This window comes from Cherax quadricarinatus, chromosome 14 (assembly GCF_038502225.1).
Source record: "Cherax quadricarinatus isolate ZL_2023a chromosome 14, ASM3850222v1, whole genome shotgun sequence".
In the NCBI taxonomy this organism is placed as follows: domain Eukaryota; kingdom Metazoa; phylum Arthropoda; class Malacostraca; order Decapoda; family Parastacidae; genus Cherax; species Cherax quadricarinatus.
In genome coordinates this window covers 50,277,580-50,302,579 of record NC_091305.1, presented here as the reverse complement: position 1 = coordinate 50,302,579, position 25,000 = coordinate 50,277,580, and the positions used below count along the sequence as shown (strand labels likewise).

General features: G+C 44.5%; 1 protein-coding gene across 12 annotated transcripts in view; it reads left to right on the top strand.

Moving 5' to 3' along the window:
- The window catches only part of LOC128698394 (adenylate cyclase type 1), a 1,819,232-nt gene that overhangs the window by 1,033,978 nt on the left and 760,254 nt on the right, over nt 1–25,000 (top strand). The gene's annotated exons all lie outside the window — the stretch shown is intronic.

Sequence of the window (25,000 nt, the reverse complement as noted above, 5' to 3'; positions counted from 1 at the left end):
GGGTCGGTCCTAGGACCAGTGCTATTTTTGGTATATGTGAACGACATGACGGAAGGGTTAGACTCAGAAGTGTCCCTGTTTGCAGATGATGTGAAGTTAATGAGGAGAATTAAATCTGATGAGGACCAGGCAGGACTTCAAAGAGACCTGGACAGACTGGACACCTGGTCCAGCAAATGGCTTCTCGAATTTAATCCTGCCAAATGCAAAGTCATGAAGATTGGGGAAGGGCACAGAAGACCACAGACAGAGTATAGGCTAGGTGGCCAAAGACTGCAAACCTCACTCAAGGAGAAAGATCTTGGGGTGAGTATAACACCGAGCATGTCTCCGGAAGCACACATCAATCAGATAACTGCTGCAGCATATGGGCGCCTGGCAAACCTGAGAACAGCATTCCGACACCTTAGTAAGGAATCATTCAAGACACTGTACACCGTGTATGTCAGGCCCATACTGGAGTATGCAGCACCTGTTTGGAACCCGCACTTGATAAAGCACGTCAAGAAACTAGAGAAAGTACAAAGGTTTGCAACAAGGTTAGTTCCAGAGCTAAGGGGAATGTCCTATGAAGAAAGATTAAGGGAAATCGGCCTGACGACACTGGAGGACAGGAGGGTCAGGGGAGACATGATAACGACATATAAAATACTGCATGGAATAGACAAGGTGGACAAAGACAGGATGTTCCAGGGAGGGGACACAGAAACAAGAGGCCACAATTGGAAGTTGAAGACACAAATGAGTCAGAGAGATAGTAGGAAGTATTTCTTCAGTCATAGAGTTGTAAGGCAGTGGAATATCCTAGAAAATGACGTAGTGGAGGCAGGAACCATACACAGTTTTAAGACGAGGTTTGATAAAGCTCATGGAGCGGGGAGAGAGAGGGTCTAGTAGCAACCGGTGAAGAGGCGGGGCCAGGAGCTAGGACTCGACCCCTGCAACCACAAATAGGTGAGTACAAATAGGTGAGTACACACACACCCTCCACCACTTGACACAAACACGTACCCCCCCTTCCCCAACCACCTCACCTTAGCCACCTACTCCTCCCCCAAACCACCTAACCCCTCCCCAAACCGTCTAACCCCCGCCCAACTACCTCCCTCCCTCCGATAACCATCCTCCCCCTCCCCCATAACCATCCATCCCCTCTCTCCCTCAAACCATCTAACCCCGTCCCCCAACTATCTCTACCCCTCCAATAACCATCCTCCCCCTCCCCCACAACCATCCATCCCCTCTCCTCCTAACCATCTATTCCCCTCCCCCTAACCAGCAACGAACCTAGAACCAGGATGAGGACAAGGGGCTCCAAGGACGAATCTGGGAGGGAGGAATGGGAGGTAGAGCTCAAAAAAAGGGAGGAAGACTGGGGAAGGAGACTAGATGAGCTGGAAAGGAAGATGGAAGAGAGGTTAGCAGCAGAATGCAGAAGGTGGAAGCAACAGGCCACAGCAGCAGAAATCAAGATAGAGAGATTAGAAGAGGAGCTGAGACATCTGAAACAGCACAGAGACAAAGATATTACAGAAGTAGCATCGGCAATGGCTACATCAAACACAGACAACAGGTCTGAAGGAAGCATGGAAACTAAACTGTATGCAGAGGTCCTGTCAAACCCACATGGGGCCAAAACAAAGGCAGGGAGCACACTAGGACAGAATGAGAGGTTGGAAGACATTGAAGGAACTAGGACATGTGCAAGGACCTTACCAGATACCTGTGGGGGCCAGGAACAGGTGAGCAGGAAGGACAAACCAAGAAGCATAGGGGCCATAACTAGGGAAGGGACTGAAGGAAGGAACACTCCATAGGAAGGAACTAAAACGCATCAGAGGATGCAATGGGAGTCACAGTGGGAGGTGGAAAGGGAGAGATCCGTGTTTGTCTATGGGCTAGACGAAGCTAAAGGGGAAACTTATGATGAAAGAAAGCAGGAGGAGAAAAAAGCAATTGAAGATATCATGAAGGTGATAGGCGAGGGGGACATGACCCAGGTGGCAAATTTTCGGAGAATTGGGTGGTTCACAAAGAAAAGGAATCGGCCTCTCAAAGTAATTTTCAAGGCAGAATCAACCCGAACCATGATCCTGCAGGAGAAAGCACGGCTGAGAGGCAAGCAGGAGTTCCGGAGTGTGTACCTCGATCGAGACAGAACACAGGACGAAAGGAAGACGATGAAAGAGAGAGTTCAAAAACGAAAGGAGAAATGGGAGGAAATGAAAAAGGAGAGCAGAATAACCCAGGATCAAATGGAAGGACAAGCACACCCCCCAGAAACACCTGCAGAAGGACTCCAGCCACGACACCCCCAAGGCAACTGAACAATCCAAACCAACCATCACACACCGATCCCTCTGTTTCCACCCCCCGCACCACAGTTACAGTATTAGAACAGAAGTTGAAGGTTTGGTACACAAATGCAGATGGATTAACGAATAAACATGAGGAATGGCAAGAAAGAATCAATGAGAAGTCCCCAGACATCATAGCAGTTACAGAAACAAAACTCACAGAGACAATAACAGATGCAATCTTCCCACCAGGATACCAGATCATGAGGAAAGATAGAAGGGGCAGGGGGGGAGGTGGGGTTGCTCTGCTCGTAAAAAACAGATGGAAATTCGAGAAAATGGAAGGCATAGATGAGACGGGAGAAAGAGACTACATAGCAGGTACACTTCAGTCTGGGGAACACAAAGTGGTCATTGCAGTGATGTATAATCCACCACAGAACTGCAGGAGGCCAAGAGAGGAATATGAAGAGAGCAACAGAGCAATGGTGGACACACTTGCTGAGGTGGCAAGAAGAGCTCATTCCAGCAGAGCAAAGTTGCTGGTTATGGGGGATTTCAACCACAGGGAGATCGACTGGGAAAACCTGGAGCCACATGGGGGTCCCGAAACATGGAGAGCCAGGATGTTGGACGTGGTGCTGGAAAACCTCATGCACCAACATGTTAAGGACACTACCAGAGTGAGAGGGGAGGATGAACCAGCAAGATTGGACCTTGTGTTCACCCTGGGCAGCTCAGACATTGAGGACATCAAGTATGAGAGTCCCCTAGGAGCTAGCGACCACGTGGTTCTGTGCTTTGAATACATAGTAGAGCTGCAAGTGGAGAGAATAACAGGAGTTGAATGGGAAAAGCCTGACTATAAAAGAGGGGACTACATAGGGTTGAAGAACTTCCTGCGGGAGGTCCAGTGGGACAGAGAACTGGCAGGAAAGCCAGTAAATGAAATGATGGAATATGTAACAACAAAATGCAAGGAGGCAGTGGAAAAGTTTATTCCCAAGGGCAACAGTAACAACGGGAAGACCAGAACGAGCCCCTGGTTTACCCGACGGTGTAAGGAGGCAAAAACAAAGTGCAATAGAGAATGGAAAAAGTACAGAAGGCAGAGAACACACGAAAATAGGGAGATCAGTCGCAGAGCCAGGAATGAGTATGCACAGGTAAGGAGGGAGGCCCAGCGACAGTATGAAAATGACATAGCATCGAGAATCAAGACTGACCCGAAACTGTTGTATAGCCACATCAGGAGGAAGACAACAGTCAAAGACCAGGTGATCAGATTAAGGACAGAAGGTGGAGAACTCACAAGAAATGATCAGGAGGTATGTGAGGAGCTGAACAGGAGATTTAAGGAAGTTTTTACAGTAGAGACAGGAAGGGCTGTGGGAAGACAGCACAGAAGGGAACATCAAGAGGGAATATACCAACAAGTGTTGGATGACATACGAACAACTGAGGAGGAGGTGAAGAAGCTCTTAAGTGACCTTGACACCTCAAAGGCGATGGGACCGGACAACATCTCCCCATGGGTCCTTAGAGAAGGAGCAGAGATGCTGTGCGTGCCTCTAACCACAATCTTCAACACATCCCTTGAAACTGGGCAACTACCTGAGAAATGGAAGACAGCTAATGTAGTCCCCATATTTAACCCTTTCAGGGTCCAAGGCCCAAATCTGAAGTGGTGCCCCAGTGTCCAAGAATTTTCAAAAAAAAAAAAAAATAATTTTTTCTTATGAAATGGTAGAGAATCTTTTTGTGAAGGTAATAAAACAAAAAGTACGAAATTTGATGGAAAATTGACGAAATTATGCTCTCGTGAATTTTGATGTGTCAGCGATATTTACGAATCGGCGATTTTGCCGACTTTGACTCCCATTTTAGGCCAATTACATTATTCCAGTCGACCAAATTCTTGGCTATTTCACTAGTATTACTTCTATTCTATCGATTGAGCACAAGAAATCGCCAAGTCAACCATTTCAACTACAAAATAAAGTGACCGGAAATTGGTAATTTGGCCAATTTAACACAAAGTTCAAAATATTCCAATTTCAAAATAGGGTCCAGAATAAACAATGTAGGTATTCCTGGCACTAAACTAACATTTCCTCTGTTCATTAGTTATGTTTTGAGGCTTTACAAATAAATTCCTTTTTTAATTTTTATTCACATAATGAATTTTTATTCACACCAAAAAATACAAGATTTACTGTTATGCAATATTGTAATAATTGTATAAATATCATCACCACATTTGTGAATGTATATTAGACCCACCAGCTGGCGTGTATAAGACGTGTGAGGTCGTTTGTTTACTCTTGAACATCGGCAAAAATTTAACATTTCCGCCACTTTGAGCTCAGTTTCAAGCCATTTCCAGTACTAAAACCAATCAAAATTATCTCTACTTCTGTGATATGTCTTCCATTCTATCAAATGAGACCAAGAAATCACAAATACAACTATAAAAAAACATACGAAAAAACACTGCAAAGTCGCTGTTTTAATCGAAAATCACGGTCTGTTTTTTTTCTCTCATTATACACAGTGTGCTGCAGGATTTGTTTTATGTGGTGCACACATACCACATAGATGTATTCTCTCATATCTAGGCCCAAATTTACCACTCACAGTAAAGCCGTAGATCTACGGGACGGACCCTGAAAGGGTTAAGAAAGGAAACAGAAACGAGGCACTAAACTACAGACCTGTGTCTCTGACATGTATTGTGTGCAAAGTCATGGAGAAGATTATCAGGAGGAGAGTGGTCAAACACCTGGAAAGGAACAAGATTATGAATGAAAACCAGCATGGGTTCATGGAAGGCAAATCCTGTATCACAAACCTCCTGGAGTTTTATGACAAGGTAACAGAAGTAAGACACGAGAGAGAGGGGTGGGTAGATTGCATTTTCCTAGACTGCAGGAAGGCCTTTGACACAGTTCCCCACAAGAGATTAGTGCAGAAGCTGGAGGATCAGGCGCATGTAAAAGAGAGGGCACTGCAATGGATAAGGGAATACCTGACAGGGAGGCAGCAATGAGTCGTGGTACGTGAAGAGGTATCACAGTGGGCGCCTGTTATGAGCGGGGTCCCACAGGGGTCAGTTCTAGGACCAGTGCTATTTTTGATATATGTGAACGACATGATGGAAGGAATAGACTCTGAAGTGTCCCTGTTCGCAGATGACGTGAAGTTGATGAGAAGAATTAAATCGGACGAGGATGAGGCAGGACTGCAAAGAGACCTGGACAGGCTGGACATGTGGTCCAGTAACTGGCTTCTCGAATTCAATCCAGCCAAATGCAAAGTCATGAAGATTGGGGAGGGGCAAAGAAGACCGCAGACAGAGTATAGGCTAGGTGGACAAAGACTACAGACCTCACTCAGGGAGAAAGACCTTGGGGTGACCATAACACCGAGCACATCACCGGAGGCACACATCAACCAAATAACTGCTGCAGCATACGGGCACCTGGCAAACCTGAGAATAGCGTTCCGATACCTTAATAAGGAATCATTCAAGACACTGTACACTGTGTATGTTAGGCCCATACTGGAGTATGCAGCACCAGTCTGGAACCCACACCTGGTCAAGCACGTCAAGAAGTTAGAGAAAGTACAAAGGTTTGCAACAAGGCTAGTCCCAGAGCTCAAGGGAATGTCGTACGAGGAAAGGTTAAGGGAAATCGGACTGACGACACTGGAGGACAGAAGGGTCATGGGAGACATGATAACGACATACAAGATACTGTGGGAAATAGACAAGGTGGACAGAGATAGGATGTTCCAGAGAGGGGACACAGGGTCAAGGGGTCACAACTGGAAGCTGAAGACTCAGACGAGTCACAGGGACGTTAGGAAGTATTTCTTCAGTCATAGAGTTGTCAGCAAGTGGAATAGCCTAGCAAGTGAAGTAGTGGAGGCAGGAACCATACATAGTTTTAAGAAGAGGTATGACAAAGCTCAGGAAGCAGAGAGAGAGAGGACCCAGTAGCAATCAGTGAAAAGGTGGGGCCAGGAGCTGAGTCTCGACCCCTGCAACCACAATTAGGTGAGTACAATTAGGTGAGTACACACACACACACACATGAATCGACCCCTGCAACCACAAATAGGTGAGTACATACATACATACATCCATCCATCCATCCATCCATCCATCCATCCATCCATCCATCTTGAGTAGTGCAGATATTGAGGCATCACATATGAAATACCCCTTGGGGCCAGCAATCATGTGGTTTTAAGCTTTGAATACACAGTAGAGCTACAAGTGGAGGGGGAAGCAGGAAGGCCAGGGTGAATGAAGCCAAACTACAAGATAAGATAAGATAAGATAAGATTTCGTTCGGATTTTTAACCCCGGAGGGTTAGCCACCCAGGATAACCCAAGAAAGTCAGTGCGTCATCGAGGACTGTCTAACTTATTTCCATTGGGGTCCTTAATCTTGTCCCCCAGGATGCGACCCACACCAGTCGACTAACACCCAGGTACCTATTTGCTGCTAGGTGAACAGGACAACAGGTGTAAGGAAACGTGTCGAAATGTTTCCACCCACCGGGAATCGAACCCGGGCCCTCCGTGTGTGAAGCGGGAGCTTTAGCCACCAGGCCACCGGGCCTGGACTGGGGACTACATGTGAATGAGGAACTTCCTGAATGAGGTTTGGTGGGACAGAGAACTGGTAGGGAAGCCAGTAAATGAGATGATGGAATATGTAACAACAATGTGCAAGGTGGCTGAGGAGAGGTTTGTACCCAAAAGTAACAGAAATAATGAAATAGCCAGGATGAGCCCATGGTTCACCCAGAGGTGCAGGGAGGCAAAAACGAAGTGTGCTAGGGCTTGGAAGAAGTATAAAAGGCAAAGGACCCAGGAGAATAAGGAGAGCAGTCGTAGAGCCAGAAATGTATATGCACAGATATGAAGGGAGGCCCAACGACAATGTGAAAGCGACATAGCAGCGAAAGCCAAATCTGATCCGAAGCTGTTATACAGCCACATCAGGAGGAAAATAACAGTCAAGGGCCAGGTAATCAGGCTAAGGAAGGAAGGAGGAGAGACAACAAGAAATGACCTTGAAGTATGTGAGGAACTCAACAAGAGATTCAAAGAAGTGTTCAGAGAGGAGACAGAAGGGGCTCCAGAAAGACGGAGAGGTGGGGTACACTACCAAGTGCTGAACACAGTACACACAACCGAGGAAGAAGTGAAGAGGCTTCTCAGTGAGATAGTTACCTCAAAGGCAATGGGGCCGGATAATGTCTCTCCATGGGTCCTGTGAGAGGGAGCAGAGGCACTATGTGTACCCCTAACAACAATATTCAATACTTCTATTTAAACAGGGAGATTGCCTGAGGCATGGAAGACAGAAAATGTAGTCCCAATCTTTAAAAAAGGAGACAGACATGAAGCACTAAACTACAGACCAGTGTCACTGACATGTATAGTATGCAGCCAGCATGGTTTCAGGGACGGGAAATCCTGTGTCACAAACCTACTGGAGTTCTATGACAGGGTGACAGCAGTAAGACAAGAGAGAGGGGTGGGTGGATTGCATTTTCTTGGACTGCAAGAAGGCGTTTGACACAGTTCCACACAAGAGATTAGTGCAAAAACTGGAGGACCAAGCAGGGATAACAGGGAAGGCACTACAATGGATCAGGGAATACTTGTCAGGAAGACAGCAGCGAGTCATGGTACATGGTGAGGTGTCAGAGTGGGCGCCTGTGACCAGCGGGGTCCCACAGGGGTGAGTCCTAGGACCAGTGCTGTTTCTGGTATTTGTGAACGACAAGACGGAAGGAATAGACTTCGAAGTGTCCCTGTTTGCAGGTGACGTGAAGTTGATGAGAAGAATTCATTCGATCAAAGACCAGGCAGAGCTACAAAGGGATCTGGACAGGCTGCAGACCTGGTCCAGCAATTGGCTCCTGGAGTTCAACCCCACCAAGTGCAAAGTCATGAAGATTGGGGAAGGGCAAAGAAGACCGCAGAGGAAGTACAGTCTAGGGGGCCAGAGACTACAAACCTCACTCAAGGAAAAAGATCTTAGGGTGAGTATAACACCAGGCACATCTCCTGAAGCGCACATCAACCAAATAACTGCTGCAGCATATGGGCGCCTAGCAAACCTCAGAACAGCATTCTGACATCTTAATAAGGAATCATTCAGGACCCTGTACACCGTGTACGTTAGGCCCATATTGGAGTATGCGGCACCAGTTTGGAACCCACACCTAGCCAAGCACGTAGAGAAACTAGAGAAAGTGCAGAGGTTTGCAACAAGACTAGTCCCAGAGCTAAGAGGTATGTCCTACGAGGAGAGGTTAAAGGAAATCAACCTGACGACACTGGAGGACAGGAGAGATAGGGGGGACATGATAACGACATACAAAATACTGAGAGGAATTGACAAGGTGGACAAAGACAGAATGTTCCAGAGATTGGACACAGCAACAAGGGGACACAGTTGGAAGTTGAAGACACAGATGAATCACAGGGATGTTAGGAAGTATTTCTTCAGTCACAAAGTAGTCAGGAAGTGGAATGGTTTGAGAAGCAATGTAGTGGAGGCAGGATCCATACATAGCTTTAAGCAGAGGTATGATAAAACTCACGGTTCATGGAGAGTGACCTAGTAGCGACCAGTGAAGAGACAGGGCCAGGAGCTTGAACTCGACCCCTGCAACCTCAACTAGGTGAGTACACACACACGCACAAGACTAACAGAACTTTATTTATATAAAGTAGAGTAGAGTACATTATACAGTTAGGATAATTGACATACATGTATATAACTACATTTTAGAAACTTCTTTATTATACACAGCATTTATGGTAACCTTTAAAACTAAATTATGATTACATATATGTGAGAATAAGAACATGTATATAGTTTTTAAAATATTGGAGGTATTTAGTACTTCAATATAAAATTATAATCAGTGATATATTAAGGATGAAGCCAGGTACATGAGTTGAAGGAATGATAGACAAGGACACAGATAATACCAGGTGAAATAACTGTTCAGTGTAATAAATTGTTGTTAGGATCACAATTGAGAAGGGAGTTGTTTTTTAGCAGTAATGTTGAAGGGGCTGGCGGACTGGAGTTTTCAGGTACAGTTCTGGATTTTAGGTCTTTTCATGCACCTTGAATTTTTACAAAGATTAAGTCTCATGCAGGGAATATCTTAAAAGATTTTTTGTGTCTAGTATTATCCCTATGAGTTCTGTTGTAGCTATCAAAAAAGAGTTTCAGGGGAAGGATTGATATTAGAATTTATTGTCTTGTATATATAATATGCATAGTAGCATGAGTAGGTAAGTGGTGCACTGAGGAGTCTCTGGAGACAAAGGATGTTATCCATGGAAGCAAAGGAGGGAATGTATGAGAGTATTGTGGTACCAATGCTTTTATATGGGTGTGAAGCATAAGTGGTAAATGTTGCAACAAGAAGGCTAGAGGTAGTGGACATGTTGTGTCTGAGGGCAACGTGTTTTGTGAATATTATGTGTACGAATGGTATATAATACTGACAAGATGAGATTAAGACACATGTGCAACATCTGGGTATCTTTATTGTAGACGTTTCGCCATCCAGTGGCTTTATCAATACAAATTCTAGGACATAACTTGAAGACAGTAGAACTATGTACAGAAGATGAGGTAATCAGTCCCTCAACCTAGGAGTAGGTGCGAAGAGCACCATAGTCGTGGAGATTCTGAAGCAGAAGAAAGGATCCTGGCGCTTATATAGTAACATCAGGGGAATCCCCCCTACCAGTGAATATGCCCTCGTCTGCTACACCTGACGTTACTATATAAGCGCCAGGATCCTTTCTTCTGCTTCAGAATCTCCACGACTATGGTGCTCTTCGCACCTACTCCTAGGTTGAGGGACTGATTACCTCATCTTCTGTACATAGTTCTACTGTCTTCAAGTTATGTTCTAGAATTTGTATTGATAAAGCCACTGGATGGCGAAACATCTACAATAAAGATACCCAGATGTTGCACATGTGTCTTAATCTCATTGTGAATATTATGCAGAGAATCCATTGCTTGGAGATTAGGAGATGCAGGGTTGCTAAAAGTATTATCCAGAGGGCTGAGGAGGGGTTGTTGAGATGGATCAGACATTTAGAGAGGTGGGAATGAATTAGAATGACTTGGAGGATGTGTAAATCTGTAGTGAAAGGAAGGTGGGGTAGGGGTCATCCTAAGAAAGGTTGGAGGTAAGGGGTAAAGGAGGCTTTGTGTGCAAAGGGCATAGAGTTTCAGCAGGTGTGTCTGAGTGTATTAGATAGGACCGAGTGGAGGCAAATGATTTTTCTAACTCGACATGCTGTTGGAGTGTGAGCAAAGTAACATTTATGAAGGGATTTAGGGTAACCTGTTAGCCAGACTCAAGTCCTAGAGGTGGGAAGTACAGTGCCTACACTCTCAAGGAAGGGTGGAGATGTGTTGCAGTTTTTAAACTGTAATGTTGGCATGCCTCTAGCAAGATAGTGATGGAGTGAATGAAGATGAAAGTGTCTTCTTTTTCGAGTTGCCCTCACTTGGTGGAAAACGGCCGATGTGTTATTAAAAAAAAAAGTCTTTGAAGAGTGGGTGAGTGCATTGTCTGGTGTTAGAATGGGTGATCATTCATACAGCTACGTTCTGTTGTGTTGTTATTGGCCTAAGTTGATTTGCTATACTGGATCCCCAGGCACAAATAGCACAGGTGAGGTAGGGTTAGATTAGAGAATAGTAACATATCTTGGAAAGAATGCCACCTAATTTGGATACTTTTTTGTAAATGTCTACCTGGAGTCTACCCAGAGGGCATTCCAGGGATCAACGCACCTGTGGCCTGGTCCATGACCAGGCCTCCTGGTGGATCAGGGCCTGATCAACAAGGCTGTTACTGCTGGCCGCACATAGTCCAGCGTATGAACCACAGCCCGGCTGATCTGGCACTGACTTTAGGTATCTGTCCAGCTCCCTCTTGAAGACAAACCAGGGGTCTATTGGTAATTCCCCTTATGGCTGATGGGAGGCTGTTGAACAGCCTTGGGGCCTGAACACTTCTTGTGTTTTCTCTTAGTATACCAGGGGCGCCCCTACTTTTCACTGGGGGTATGTTACATCGCTTGCCAAGTCTTTTGCTCTTGTAGGGAATGATTTCTGTGTGCAGGTTAGGGACCAGTCCCTCCAGAATTTTCCGGGTGTAGATTATGATATATCTCTTTCGCCTGCACTCCAGTGGGTACAAGCCAAGTGCTTCCAGGCGTTCCCAGTAGTTAAGGTGTTTGATGGAACTTATACATGCAGTAAAGGTTCTCTGTGCATTCTCTAGCTCTACAATTTCACCTGCCTTGAATGGCGATGTTAATGAACAGCAGTATTCCAGAGAGAACAAGTGATTTAAAAAGGATCATCATTGGCTTGGCATCTCTTGTTTTGAATGTTCTCATTATCCATCCTATCAGTTTCCTCGCAGATGTAATAGTGGCATTGTTATGGTCCTTGAAGGTGAGATCTTCATACATTACCACTCCCAGGTCCTTCACATTGCTTTTCCACTCTGTTGTGTGATTTGAGTTTGTAGTATACTCAGTCCTAGCTATTATTTCCTCCAGTTTTCCATAACAAAGTAGTTGGAATTTGTCTTCTTTGAACATCATATTGTTCTCCATTGCCTATTGGAAAACTTGGTTTATATCTTCTTGGAGATTTGCTGTGTCCTCAGTGGATGACACACTCATGTAGATCCTAGTATCGTCTGCAAAGGATGATACGGTGCTATGGTTTACATCTCTGTCTATGTCTGATATGAGAATGAGGAACAGGATAGGGGTGAGTACTATGCCTTGTGGAACAGAGCTCTTCACCATGGCAGCTTCTGATTTAACTCTCTTTGTGTTCAGTTGGTTAGAAAGTTGAAGATCCGTCTGCCTACTTTGCCAGTTATCCATTTTGCATGCATTTTGTGTACTATTAGACCATGAATGCACTTGTCAAAGGCTTTTGCAGAATCTGCAATCTGTTTGTTTTCCAGTGCATCTAAGACCTTATAGTAGTCCAATAGTTGCGAGAGGCAGGAGTGACCTGCTCTGAAACCATGCTGACCTGGATTGTGCAATTTTTAGGACTCCAAGTGGTTTGCAATTCTGCTTCTTAGAACTATTTCAAAGATTTTTACGATGTGGGACGTTAAAGCTATTGGTCAATAGTACTTAGCTATTGCTTTGCTGCCCCCTTTATGGAGTGGGGCTATATCCGTTGTTTTCAGTGACTGTGGAATCTCACTTGTGTCTATGCTCCTCCATAGCACACTTAGGGCCCATGAGCAGGGTTTCTTGCAGTTCTTAATGAACACAGAGTTCCATGAGTCTGTGCCTGGGGCTGAGTGCATGGGCATGTCGTTGATGGCTTTCTCAAAGTCTAGTGGAGTTAGGGTTATGTCAGAAATCTGGCATACATTGGCAGGGTTTTGAGGCTCATTCATGAAAAAATTATTTGGATTGTCTATCTTTAGACTGATTAGTGGTTCACTGAACACAGTCATATTGAGATTTCAGTAATTCACTCATTTCTTTGTTGTCATCTGTGTATGATCCGTCTTGTCTGAGCAAGGATCCTATACTAGAAGTGGTTTTTGCCTTGTTTTTGGCATATGAAAAGAAGTATTTTGAATTTCTTTCATTTTCACTAATCGCTTTTAGCCCCTCTTGTCTCTCCTGGATCCTGTATGAGTCCTTTAACTTCAGCTCAATATTTTCCACTTACCTGGTTAGCACTTCTTTCTGTGTTTCAGATAACCTGGCATTCTTGAGGAGTTCAGTGATTCTTCACCTTCTCCTGTAGAGGGAGCGTCTCTCTCTCAAGTTAACTTCTTCTCTTCTTTTTTCTTAGCTAGAATATGCCTTGAACATGCTTCAGCTACCCGAAAGTTGATCTTTTCAAGGCACTGGTTAGGGTCCATGTCATTTAACCCTTAAATGGTCCAAACATATATATGCATTCTCTCGCATAGCGCCCCGAATATTTTGAGAAAAAAAAAAATTATAGGAAAAAAGAGCATGTGGTACCCAGGCGTCCCCAATTTTTTTCATATGGCACACACTGAGTGCGCACACCCATTCTCTCATGTCTAGGCGACTCAGGCCTATTGTGCCAATGTTGAATGAATGACAAATGAAACATATATACACATTTGGGGAGCTACACGAGAGAACATATATATACGTTTGGACCGTTTAAGGGTTAAGATATCTTCCCAACATATTTCATTTAGGACATAGTTTACCTGGTCCCAGTTGTTCTTGTTGTTGAAGTTAAATTTGGTAAAGGTACCCTTATAGCTATATGCATTTTGCTGATCAGGACTCCTGTGCATGTAGGTCTGGACTTTGATTAAATTGTGATCAGAATTAGTTGTTTTTGATATTGTTATATTTCTTACCAGGTCCTCATTATTTGTGAAAATAAGATCTAGTGTGTTCTGTGGTCTTGTTGGCTCCACTATCTGCTGACTTAGGGCATGTTTATTGCAGAAATTCAGCAGCTCATGTGTGTGTGACTTTTCATCTGAGTTGCTTCCAGGGATTATTTCTGCTGCAATATTATTTGCTATATTCTTCCATTTTGTATGTCTTAGATTGAAGTCACCAAGCAGCAAGATGTTTGGGGATGGGGCTGAAAGGTTTTCCCATCAGGAGTCAATTTTTGCTAGCTGTTCCTTGAACTGTTGGTAAGTTGTGTCTGGTGGCTTATATACAAGTACAATGACTAAGTTTTGGTTCTCAACTTTTATTGTTAGAACTTCAACTACATCATTAGTGGTGTTCAATATCTCCATGCAAATGAGCAACTCTTTGACATATAGGCCAACCCCCCCCTTGTTGCCTGCACTTTCTGTCACATCTGAAAAGGTTGTACCCAGGTATCCATATTTCATTGTCAAAGTAGTCTTTTGCATGGGTCTCTGTGAAGGCTGCAAACATTGCATTTGACTCCTCTAGAAGTCCACTAATGAAAGGTATTTTGTTGTTGGCGGATGGCTTAAGGTCTTGTATATTAGCAAATATAAATGAGGTTGTGTTGCATGCTTGTTGGGGGGATTTCGTTGTTGGCTTCAGTAGTTGTGAGTCCGGAGGGGCCACTGGCTGCGCCTCCAGTTCAACAAGTCTCCAAGGTGATGGACTATTTTGGTTATCTCTTTCCAGTTTCTTTCTTCATTTACTATCACTAAAAAATCACTTGTGGCATTGTCATAACTACCATAACTACTATGATTTATTTTACGGAGTGTGTACCTCCTGGTTCCCTTTTAGGTGGCATGCAGGGCAGTTGGTATTGTAATATTGTTTTTCTGGGACTGAAGAATGACACATCTCAGGGTGGAAGAATTTGCAGGAGGTAGAACGACACATTCCTATAGACAGGAGGTCACGGCATTTTTTGGGATGCTCAAAGTTGCATGTCCCATTTGTTTTCCCTCATATTCCATGCTTATAGATGCCCCAAACATAGAATTTGCACAATTTTGCTTTTGGCTGGATACATTTGTACTGGATGTATTCCTAATCTGTGCAGATCCTAGAACTGCAGTACAGTCCTCCATAGCCAAACCAGAGACACCACCATCTGTTGTCATAAGAACAACATTTTCCCCAGAAGTGGACTCTACTACATCTGCACTAGGGGCTATGGCTGTGGTGGCTGTCTTTCCTGGAAAAGGACTCTATTACATCTGTACTAGGGGCTGTGACTGTGGTGGCTGTAGAAAAGTCTTTAACTGTGTGTGTTGAACTTAAAGTTGCTGTCCAGGAACAGACCTAGGAATTTTCCTTTATTTTATTTAGCAGTGGGAGAATAGCTAATCATAACATTTAGCTGGAAATCTGTAGCTCTGCTCTCAAACATCATGTAGGAGGTCTTGTCAGTGTTAAACCTGAATTTATTGGTAGTTATCCAGGTTGATATCTTTAAAAGCTCTTCATTAACAGTGTTGTTGAGGGAATTCAAATTTAGGTTGTAGATGACAAAGGTTGTGTCATCTGTAAAGAGAACAGGTCTAAGTTGCTGAGACACGTTTGGAAGGTCATTGATGTATATGAGGAAAGGAAGAGGGTCAAGGACATTGTCCTGTGGAATGCCTATGTCATCAGAACTTGTTGACGATGTTGTGCCCCTGATGGAGACATGTTGATGTCTGTCAGTAAGGTACAGCTTTATATATGAAAGTGCATGACTTCCAGTACTATAATGCTCAAGTTTGAGGTGCAGGATGTTGTGGTGCACTGTATTAAAACGTTTCCTAAGGTCAGCAAAGAGGCCTAGTGGATATTCATTATTTTCAGGAGCTGTATAAAACAAGTCTTGCATTTTTATGATTGCATCATTTATGCTTTTATTTGGTCTGAAACCAAGCTGGCAGGGGTTTAGTAAATTGAGCGATACTTGAAAAAAATATAATTTCTTGTGGCTTAATTTTTTAAAATTTTGAATAATAATAGTAAGTTAGATGTTGTTTTATAGTTATTTACATCAGTTTGGTCTCCACTTTTGTGTACTGAGGTAACTTTTGCTATCTTGCATACTATTGGGAAAGTGTTGGCTTTTAGTGATTTGTTGAACAATATTGTAATGGTGGGTGAAAGCACATAATCTTCTCTTTTGATCAGTAGTGGTGGTGGTACTCGTGCTACATTTCCTGACATGGTTTTCAGTGAATTTATAATCAGGGTGACCTCAGTGGGATTAGTTGGAGCAAGATATAGGAGGTTGGGGAAATTTCCAACGAGGTAGTCAAACCATGGTATGGGTGGGAGATCGAACTCATGGCAAGGAAGTTGTAGAACTCCATGAGTTCGATCCCCCACCTGTAGCATGCTTGTTTGCAATTGAGTTAACAAAGTAGTCACTCGCTTGAGTATTGGTACTTGGAATTTTGCTAGCTAGACTTGATCCTATAGCTGTCTCTTTCTAAACTTTCTACTGTTGTTGTGTCTATTACAGTAGCTTTGCCAATATATGTATCAGTAATATTGGCATATTTTCTAATTCTTTGTCTTCTGTTTGACATATTGGGATCACATTTTCAGTTTTCCAACTATCTAGTGTTTCTTCAGGCTGGAGATGTGGTTGAATCATTGGGTTTGGTTAGGTTAATGTCTGAGAACCCAGGATTTGAGTGTATGTGTTTTCCAGATCTTTTTCATGTCACTTCTTATTTCATTGAACCTGCTAGCATAATAAAGTTGTTTAGACTTTCTTAATAGTTTGGTAAGTATTGACATGTAGTTGTTTGTTTGTTTCTAGTTATTAAGCCCAGTCTATATTGTTTTTGTAAATAGGTTTCTTATCTGTGGAGCTGATGATGCTGTTTGTTAGCTATAAGCTACCTAGTCTCTTTGCTGTGATCTGCTTAGTTTTAATAGGACAATGTCTATTGTTAAGGCTCTGTATTTTTTACAGAAAATTTTTGACACATTCGTCAGCACCCCTGTCATCAATAAACTTCGTGTCAGTCAGTGTCAACTTACTGCTGTAGTAAAGTTTCATTTCATGATATCTCATGATTGAGACAAAATAAGATCATACTTGTACCAAGTGGTAGCTGACATATGTTGGTTATGAGTAAGGTGGAGTAGTGATCAGCAGTATTGTTTGTGATTATCTCTGCTTTACAGGAGGTATTACATTGGTCCAGATATGATAAATTGTGGTTGCACTCATCTGTGTTATTCTTGTTAGTTTAGTTATAGTTGATATAACAAAGGAATTATTCATACTGTTATTAAGTCAGTTACCTGAGGGTCCTCAACTTGACCAAGATAATGTTGAAGTCACCAGCAAGTATTAGAAAATGTTTGTTTAACTGTTTGTTAGTCATTAGGTTGTCACTAATGGTTGGGATACTAGTATGAGGTAGGTACACTTCTCCAACTGTAATGGGAGTCTTTAGTTTTGGTTAAAAAGTTAGCAAATATATATTCACCATATTTATCACTGATACATGTAGAGTTACTGCATATTAGTTCATTATAGTAGATGGCAGTCCCTCCCCTATTCGATCCGGCCTGCAGTTATGAATGGCTGTGTATCAAGGTATGGTAAAGTGTGTGTTGTGTCATGTTGAAGACAGGTTTCAGTAAGTATAATAAGAAGATATCTTTGCATTTCAAGAATCTAGGAGTGCTATATCATCATAGTACTTACTCAGGGATCTAATGTTGTAGCTAAATATTGATATATTCCTGGTGTTGCATGTGTGCGCATGCACGCATGCACACACACACACACACACACACACACACACACACACACACACACACACACACACACACACACACACACACACACACACACACACACACACACACACCAACACACCAACACACCAACACACCAACACACCAACACACCAACACATACACACACATACACACACACACACACACACACACACACACACACACACACACACACACACACACACACACACACACACACACACACACACATACATACATACACACATACACATACACATACACATACACATACACATACACACACACACACACACACACACACACACACACACACACACACACACACAAGCACATACACACACACACACTGTGTGTGTGTGTGTGTGTACTGGAAAACCTCATGCATCAACATGTTAGAGACACTACCAGAGAGAGAGGTGAGGATGATCCAGCAAGACTGGACCTTGTATTCACCTTGAGTAGTTCAGACATCGAGGATATCATGTATGAAAGGCCCCTAGGAGCTAGTGATCATGTGGTTCTGTGCTTTGACTACATTGTTGAGCTTCAAGTGGAGAGAGTAGGAGGAATAGGGTGGGAAAAACGAATCTACAAAAGGGGGAACTACTCAGGCATGAGGAACTTCCTGCAAGACATTCAGTGGGAGGGGGAAATGACAGGAAAACCAGTACAAGAAATGATGGACTATGTGGCAACAAAATGCAAGGAGGCAGAGGAGAGGTTTGTTTCCAAGGGAAACAGAAATAATGGGAAGAACAGTATGAGTCCTTGGCTCACCCGAAGGTGTAGAGAGGCAAAAACTAGGTGTACTAGAGAATTGAAAAGGTACAGAAGACAGAGAACTCAGGAAAATAAAGAGATTAGCCGAAGAGCCAGAAACGAATATGCACAGATAAGAAGGGAGGCTCAGCGACAATATGAAAATGACATAGCATCAAAAGTCAAGCCTGACCCGAAGCTGTTGTATAGCCACATCAGGAGGAAAACAACAGTCAAGGACCAGGTAATCAGACTGAGGAAGGGTGATGGGGAGTTCACAAGAAACGACCGAGAGGTATGTCAGGAGCTCAACACGAGATTTAAAGAAGTATTTACAGTGGAAACCAGTAGGACTCCAGGAAATCAGAACAGGGGGGTACACCAACAAGTGCTGGATGAGGTACACATAACCAAGGAGGAGGTGAAGAAGCTGCTATGTGAACTTGACACCTCAAAGGCGGTGGGACCAGACAACATCTCTCTGTGGGTCCTTAGAGAGGGAGCAGAGATGCTGTGTGTGCCATTAACAAAGATCTTCAACACATCCATTGAAACTGGGCAACTCCCTGAGGTATGGAAGATGGCAAATGTAGTCCCAATTTTTAAAAAGGGAGACAGACATGAGGCACTAAACTACAGACCTGTATCACTAACATGTATAGTATGCAGAGTCATGGAGAAGATCATCAGGAGGAGAGTGGTGGAGCACCTGGAAAGAAACAAGTGTATAATTGACAACCAGCATGGTTTCAGGGAAGGAAAATCTTGTGTCACAAACCTACTTGAGTTTTATGACAAGGTGACAGAAGTAAGACAAGAGAGAGAGGGGTGGATCGACTGCATTTTTTTTGGACTGCAAGAAGGCCTTCGACACAGTTCCTCACAAGAGGTTACTGCAAAAGGTAGAGGATCAGACACACATAACAGGAAAGGCACTGCTATGGATCAGAGAATACCTGGCAGGGAGGCAACAACGAGTCATGGTATGTGACGAGGTGTCAGAGTGGGCACCTGTGACAAGCAGGGTTCCACAGGGGTCAGTCCTAGGACCTGTGCTGTTTTTGGTATACGTATGTGAATGACATAACGGAAGGGATAGACTCAGAAGTGTCCTTGTTTGCAGATGATGTGAAGTTAATGAAAAGAATCAAATCAAACGAGGATCAGGCAGGACTACAAAGAGACCTGGACAGGCTACAAGCCTGGTCCAGCAACTGGCTCCTTGAGTTTAACCCTGCCAAAAGCAAAGTCATGAAGATTGGGGAAGGGCAAAGAAGACTGCAGACACAATATAGTCTAGATGACCAAAGACTGCAAACCTCACTCAAGGAAAAAGATCTGGGGGTGAGTATAACACCGAGCATATCTCCTGAGGCACACATCGATCAGATAACTGCTGCAGCATACGGGCGTCTGGCAAACCTACGGATAGCGTTCCGATACCTCAGTAAGGAATCGTTCAAGACTCTGTACACCATTTACGTCAGGCCCATACTGGAGTATGCAGCACCAGTTTGGAATCCACACCTGGTCAAGCATGTCAAGAAATTAGAGAAAGTGCAAAGGTTTGCAACAAGACTAGTCCCAAAGCTAAGGGGATTGTCCTACGAAGAAAGGTTGAGGGAAATTGGCCTGTCGACACTGGAGGATAGGAGGGTCAGGGGAGACATGATAACAACATATAAAATACTGCGCGGAATAGACAAGGTGGATAAAGACGGGATGTTCCATAGATGGGACACAGAAACAAGAGGTCACAATTGGAAGTTGAAGACTCAGATGAATCAAAGGGATGTTAGGAAGTATTTCTTCAGTCATAGAGTAGTCAGGCCGTGGAATAGCCTAGAAAGTGACATAGTGGAGGCGGGAACCATACATAGTTTTAAGGCGAGGTTTGATAAAGCTCATGGAGCAGGGAGAGAAGAGGACCTAGTAGCAATCAGTGAAGAGGCAGGGCCAGGAGCTATGAATCGACCCCTGCAACCACAAATAGGTGGGTACAAATAAGTGAGTACAGTCACACACACAGACAGTCACACACACACACACACACACACACACACACACACACACACACACACACACACACACACACACACACACACACACACACACACACACACACACATGCACACACACACACACACACATGCACACACACACACACACACACACACACACACACACACACACACACACACACACACACACACACACACACACACACTCACACACACACACACACACTCACACACACACTCACACACAGTCACACACAGTCACACACACACACACACACACACACAGTCACACACACACACACACACACACACTTAGTATTCACCTTCAGTAGTGCAGATATCGAGGACATCACATATGAAAGACCCCTTGGGGCCAGTGACCATGTGGTTTTAAGCTTCGAATACACAGTAGAGCTACAAGTGGAGGGAGAAGCAGGAAGGCCAGGACGAATGAAGCCAAACTACAAGAAAGGGGACTACACAGGAATGAGGAACTACCTGAACGGGGTTCAGTGGGACAGAGAACTGGCAGGGAAGCCAGTTAATGAGATGATGGAATATGTAGCAACAAAATGCAAGGAGGCTGAGGAGAGGTTTGTACCCAAGGGTAACAGGAGTAATGAAAAAGCCAGGATGAGCCAATGGTTTACCCAAAGGTGCAGGGAGGCAAAAACCAAGTGTGCTAGGGAATGGAAGAAATATAGAAGGCAAAGGACCCAGGAGAATAAGGAGAACAGACGTAGAGCCAGAAACGAATATGCACAGATAAGAAGGGAGGCCCAAAGACAATATGAAAATGACATAGCAGCGAAAGCCAAATCTGACCCGAAACTGTTGTACAGCCACATCAGGAGGAAAACAACAGTCAAGGACCAGGTAATCAGGCTAAGGAAGGAAGGAGGAGAGACAACAGGAAATGACCGTGAAGTATGTGAAGAACTCGACAAGAGATTCAAAGAAGTGTTCACAGAGGAGACAGAAGGGACTCCAGAAAGACGGAGAGGTGGGGCACACCACCAAGTGCTGGACACAGTGCACACAACCGAGGAAGAAGTGAAGAGGCTTCTGAGTGAGCTAGATACCTCAAAGGCAATGGGGCCAGATAACATCTCCCCATGGGTATTGAGAGAGGGAGCAGAGGCGCTATGTGTACCCCTAACAACAATATTCAATACATCTATCGAAACAGGGAGATTGCCTGAGGCATGGAAGACAGCAAATGTAGTCCCAATCTTTAAAAAAGGAGACAGACATGAAGCATTAAACTACAGACCAGTGTCACTGACATGTATAGTATGCAAAATCATGGAGAAGATTATCAGGAGAAGAGTGGTGGAACACCTAGAAAGGAATGATCTCATCAACAGCAGTCAGCATGGTTTCAGGGACGGGAAATCCTGTGTCACAAACCTACTGGAGTTCTATGACATGGTGACAGCAGTAAGACAAGAGAGAGAGGGGTGGGTGGATTGCATTTTCTTGGACTGCAAGAAGGCGTTTGACACAGTTCCACACAAGAGATTGGTGCAAAAACTGGAGGACCAAGCAGGGATAACAGGGAAGGCACTACAATGGATCAGGGAATACTTGTCAGGAAGACAGCAGCGAGTCATGGTACGTGGCGAGGTGTCAGAGTGGGCACCTGTGACCAGCGGGGTCCCGCAGGGGTCAGTCCTAGGACCAGTGCTGTTTCTGGTATTTGTGAACGACATGACGGAAGGAATAGACTCTGAGGTGTCCCTGTTTGCAGATGACGTGAAGTTGATGAGAAGAATACACTCGATCGAAGACCAGGCAGAACTACAAAGGGATCTGGACAGGCTGCAGACCTGGTCCAGCAATTGGCTCCTGGAGTTCAATCCCACCAAGTGCAAAGTCATGAAGATTGGGGAAGGGCAAAGAAGGCCGCAGACGGAGTACAGTCTAGGGGGTCAGAGACTACAAACCTCACTCAAGGAAAAAGATCTTGGGGTGAGTATAACACCAGGCACATCTCCTGAAGCGCACATCAACCAAATAACTGCTGCAGCATATGGGCGCCTAGCAAACCTCAGAACAGCATTCCAACATCTTAATAAGGAATCGTTCAGGACCCTGTACACCGTATACGTTAGGCCCATATTGGAGTATGCGGCACCAGTTTGGAACCCACACCTAGCCAAGCACGTAAAGAAACTAGAGAAAGTGCAAAGGTTTGCAACAAGACTAGTCCCAGAGCTAAGAGGTATGTCCTACGAGGAGAGGTTAAGGGAAATCAACCTAACGACACTGGAGGACAGGAGAGATAGGGGGGACATGATAACGACATACAAAATACTGAGAGGAATTGACAAGGTGGACAAAGACAGGATGTTCCAGAGATTGGACACAGTAACAAGGGGACACAGTTGGAAGCTGAAGACACAGATGAATCACAGGGATGTTAGGAAGTATTTCTTCAGCCACAGAGTAGTCAGTAAGTGGAATAGTTTGGGAAGCGATGTAGTGGAGGCAGGATCCATACATAGCTTTAAGCAGAGGTATGATAAAGCTCACGGCTCAGGGAGAGTGACCTAGTAGCGATCAGTGAAGAGGCGGGGCCAGGAGCTCGGACTCGACCCCTGCAACCTCAACTAGGTGAGTACAACTAGGTGAGTACACACACACACACACACACACACACACACACACACACTCATACACACTCATACACAGTCACACACAGTCACACACAGTCACACACACACACACACACAGTCACACACACACACACACACAGTCACTCACACACACACAGTCACACACACACACACACACACACAGTCACACACACACACAGTCACACACACACACAGTCACACACACACACACACACACACACACACACACACACACACACACACACACACACACACACACACACACACACACACACATACACACACATACACACACATACACACATACACACATACACATATACACACACACATACACACACATACACACATAGTCAAGCACATCAAGAAATTAGAGAAAGTGCAAAGGTTTGCAACAAGACTAGTCCCAGAGCTACGGGGACTGTCCTACGAAGAAAGGTTGAGGGAAATCGGCCTGACGACACTGGAGGCCAGGAGGGTCAGGGGAGACATGATAACGACATATAAAATACTGCGCAGAATAGACGAGGTGGACAAAGACGGGATGTTCCAGAGATGGGACACAGACACAAGAGGTCACAATTGGAAGTTAAAGACTCAGATGAATCAAAGGGATGTTAGGAAGTATTTCTTCAGTCATAGAGTAGTCAAGCTGTGGAATAGCCTAGAAAGTGAAGTAGTGGAGGCGGGAACCATACATAGTTTTAAGACGAGGTATGATAAAGCTCATGGAGCAGGGAGAGAGAGGACCTAGTAGCAATCAGTGAAGAGGCTGGGCCAGGAGCTATGACTCGACCCCTGCAACCACAAATAGGTGAGTACAAATATGTGAGTACACACACACACACACACACACACACACACACACAGTAACAAGGGGACACAGTTGGAAGTTGAAAACTCAGATGAATCACAGGGATGTTAGGAAGTATTTCTTCAGCCACAGAGTAGTCAGGAAGTGGAATAGTTTGGGAAGCGATGTAGTGGAGTCAGGATCCATACATAGCTTTAAGCAGAGGTACGATAAAGCTCATGGTTCAGGGAGAGTGACCTAGTAGTGACCAGTGAAGAGGCGGGGCCAGGAGCTTGGACTCGACCCCTGCAACCTCAACTAGGTGAGTACAACTAGGTGAGTACACACATACACACACACACACACACACAACGAGTCATGGTAAGCGACGAGGTGTCAGAGTGGGCGCCTGTGACAAGCGGGGTTCCACAGGGGTCAGTCCTAGGACCTGTGCTGTTCTTGGTATACGTGAACGACATAACGGAAGGGATAGACTCAGAAGTGTCCTTGTTTGCAGACGATGTGAAGTTAATGAGAAGAATCGAATCGGACGAGGATCAGGCAGGACTACAAAGAGATCTGGACAGGCTACAAGCCTGGTCCAGCAACTGGCTCCTTGAATTTAACCCTGCCAAATGCAAAGTCATGAAGATTGGGGAAGGGCAAAGAAGACCGCAGACACAATATAGTTTAGATGGCCAAAGACTGCAAACCTCACTAAAGGAAAAAGATCTGGGGGTGAGTATAACACCGAGCATATCTCCTGAGGCGCACATCAATCAGATAACTGCTGCAGCATACGGGCGCCTGGCAAACCTACGGATAGCGTTCCGATACCTCAGTAAGGATTCGTTTAAGACTCTGTACACCATCTACGTCAGGCCCATACTGGAGTATGCAGCACCAGTTTGGAATCCACACCTAGTCAAGCACGTCAAGAAATTAGAGAAAGTGCAAAGGTTTGCAACAAGACTAGTCCCAGAGCTACGGGGATTGTCCTATGAAGAAAGGTTGAGGGAAATCGGCCTGACGACACTGGAGGCCAGGAGGGTCAGGGGAGACACGATAACGACATATAAAATACTGCGCAGAATAGACGAGGTGGACAAAGACGGGATGTTCCAGAGATGGGACACAGACACAAGAGGTCACAATTGGAAGTTGAAGACTCAGATGAATCAAAGGGA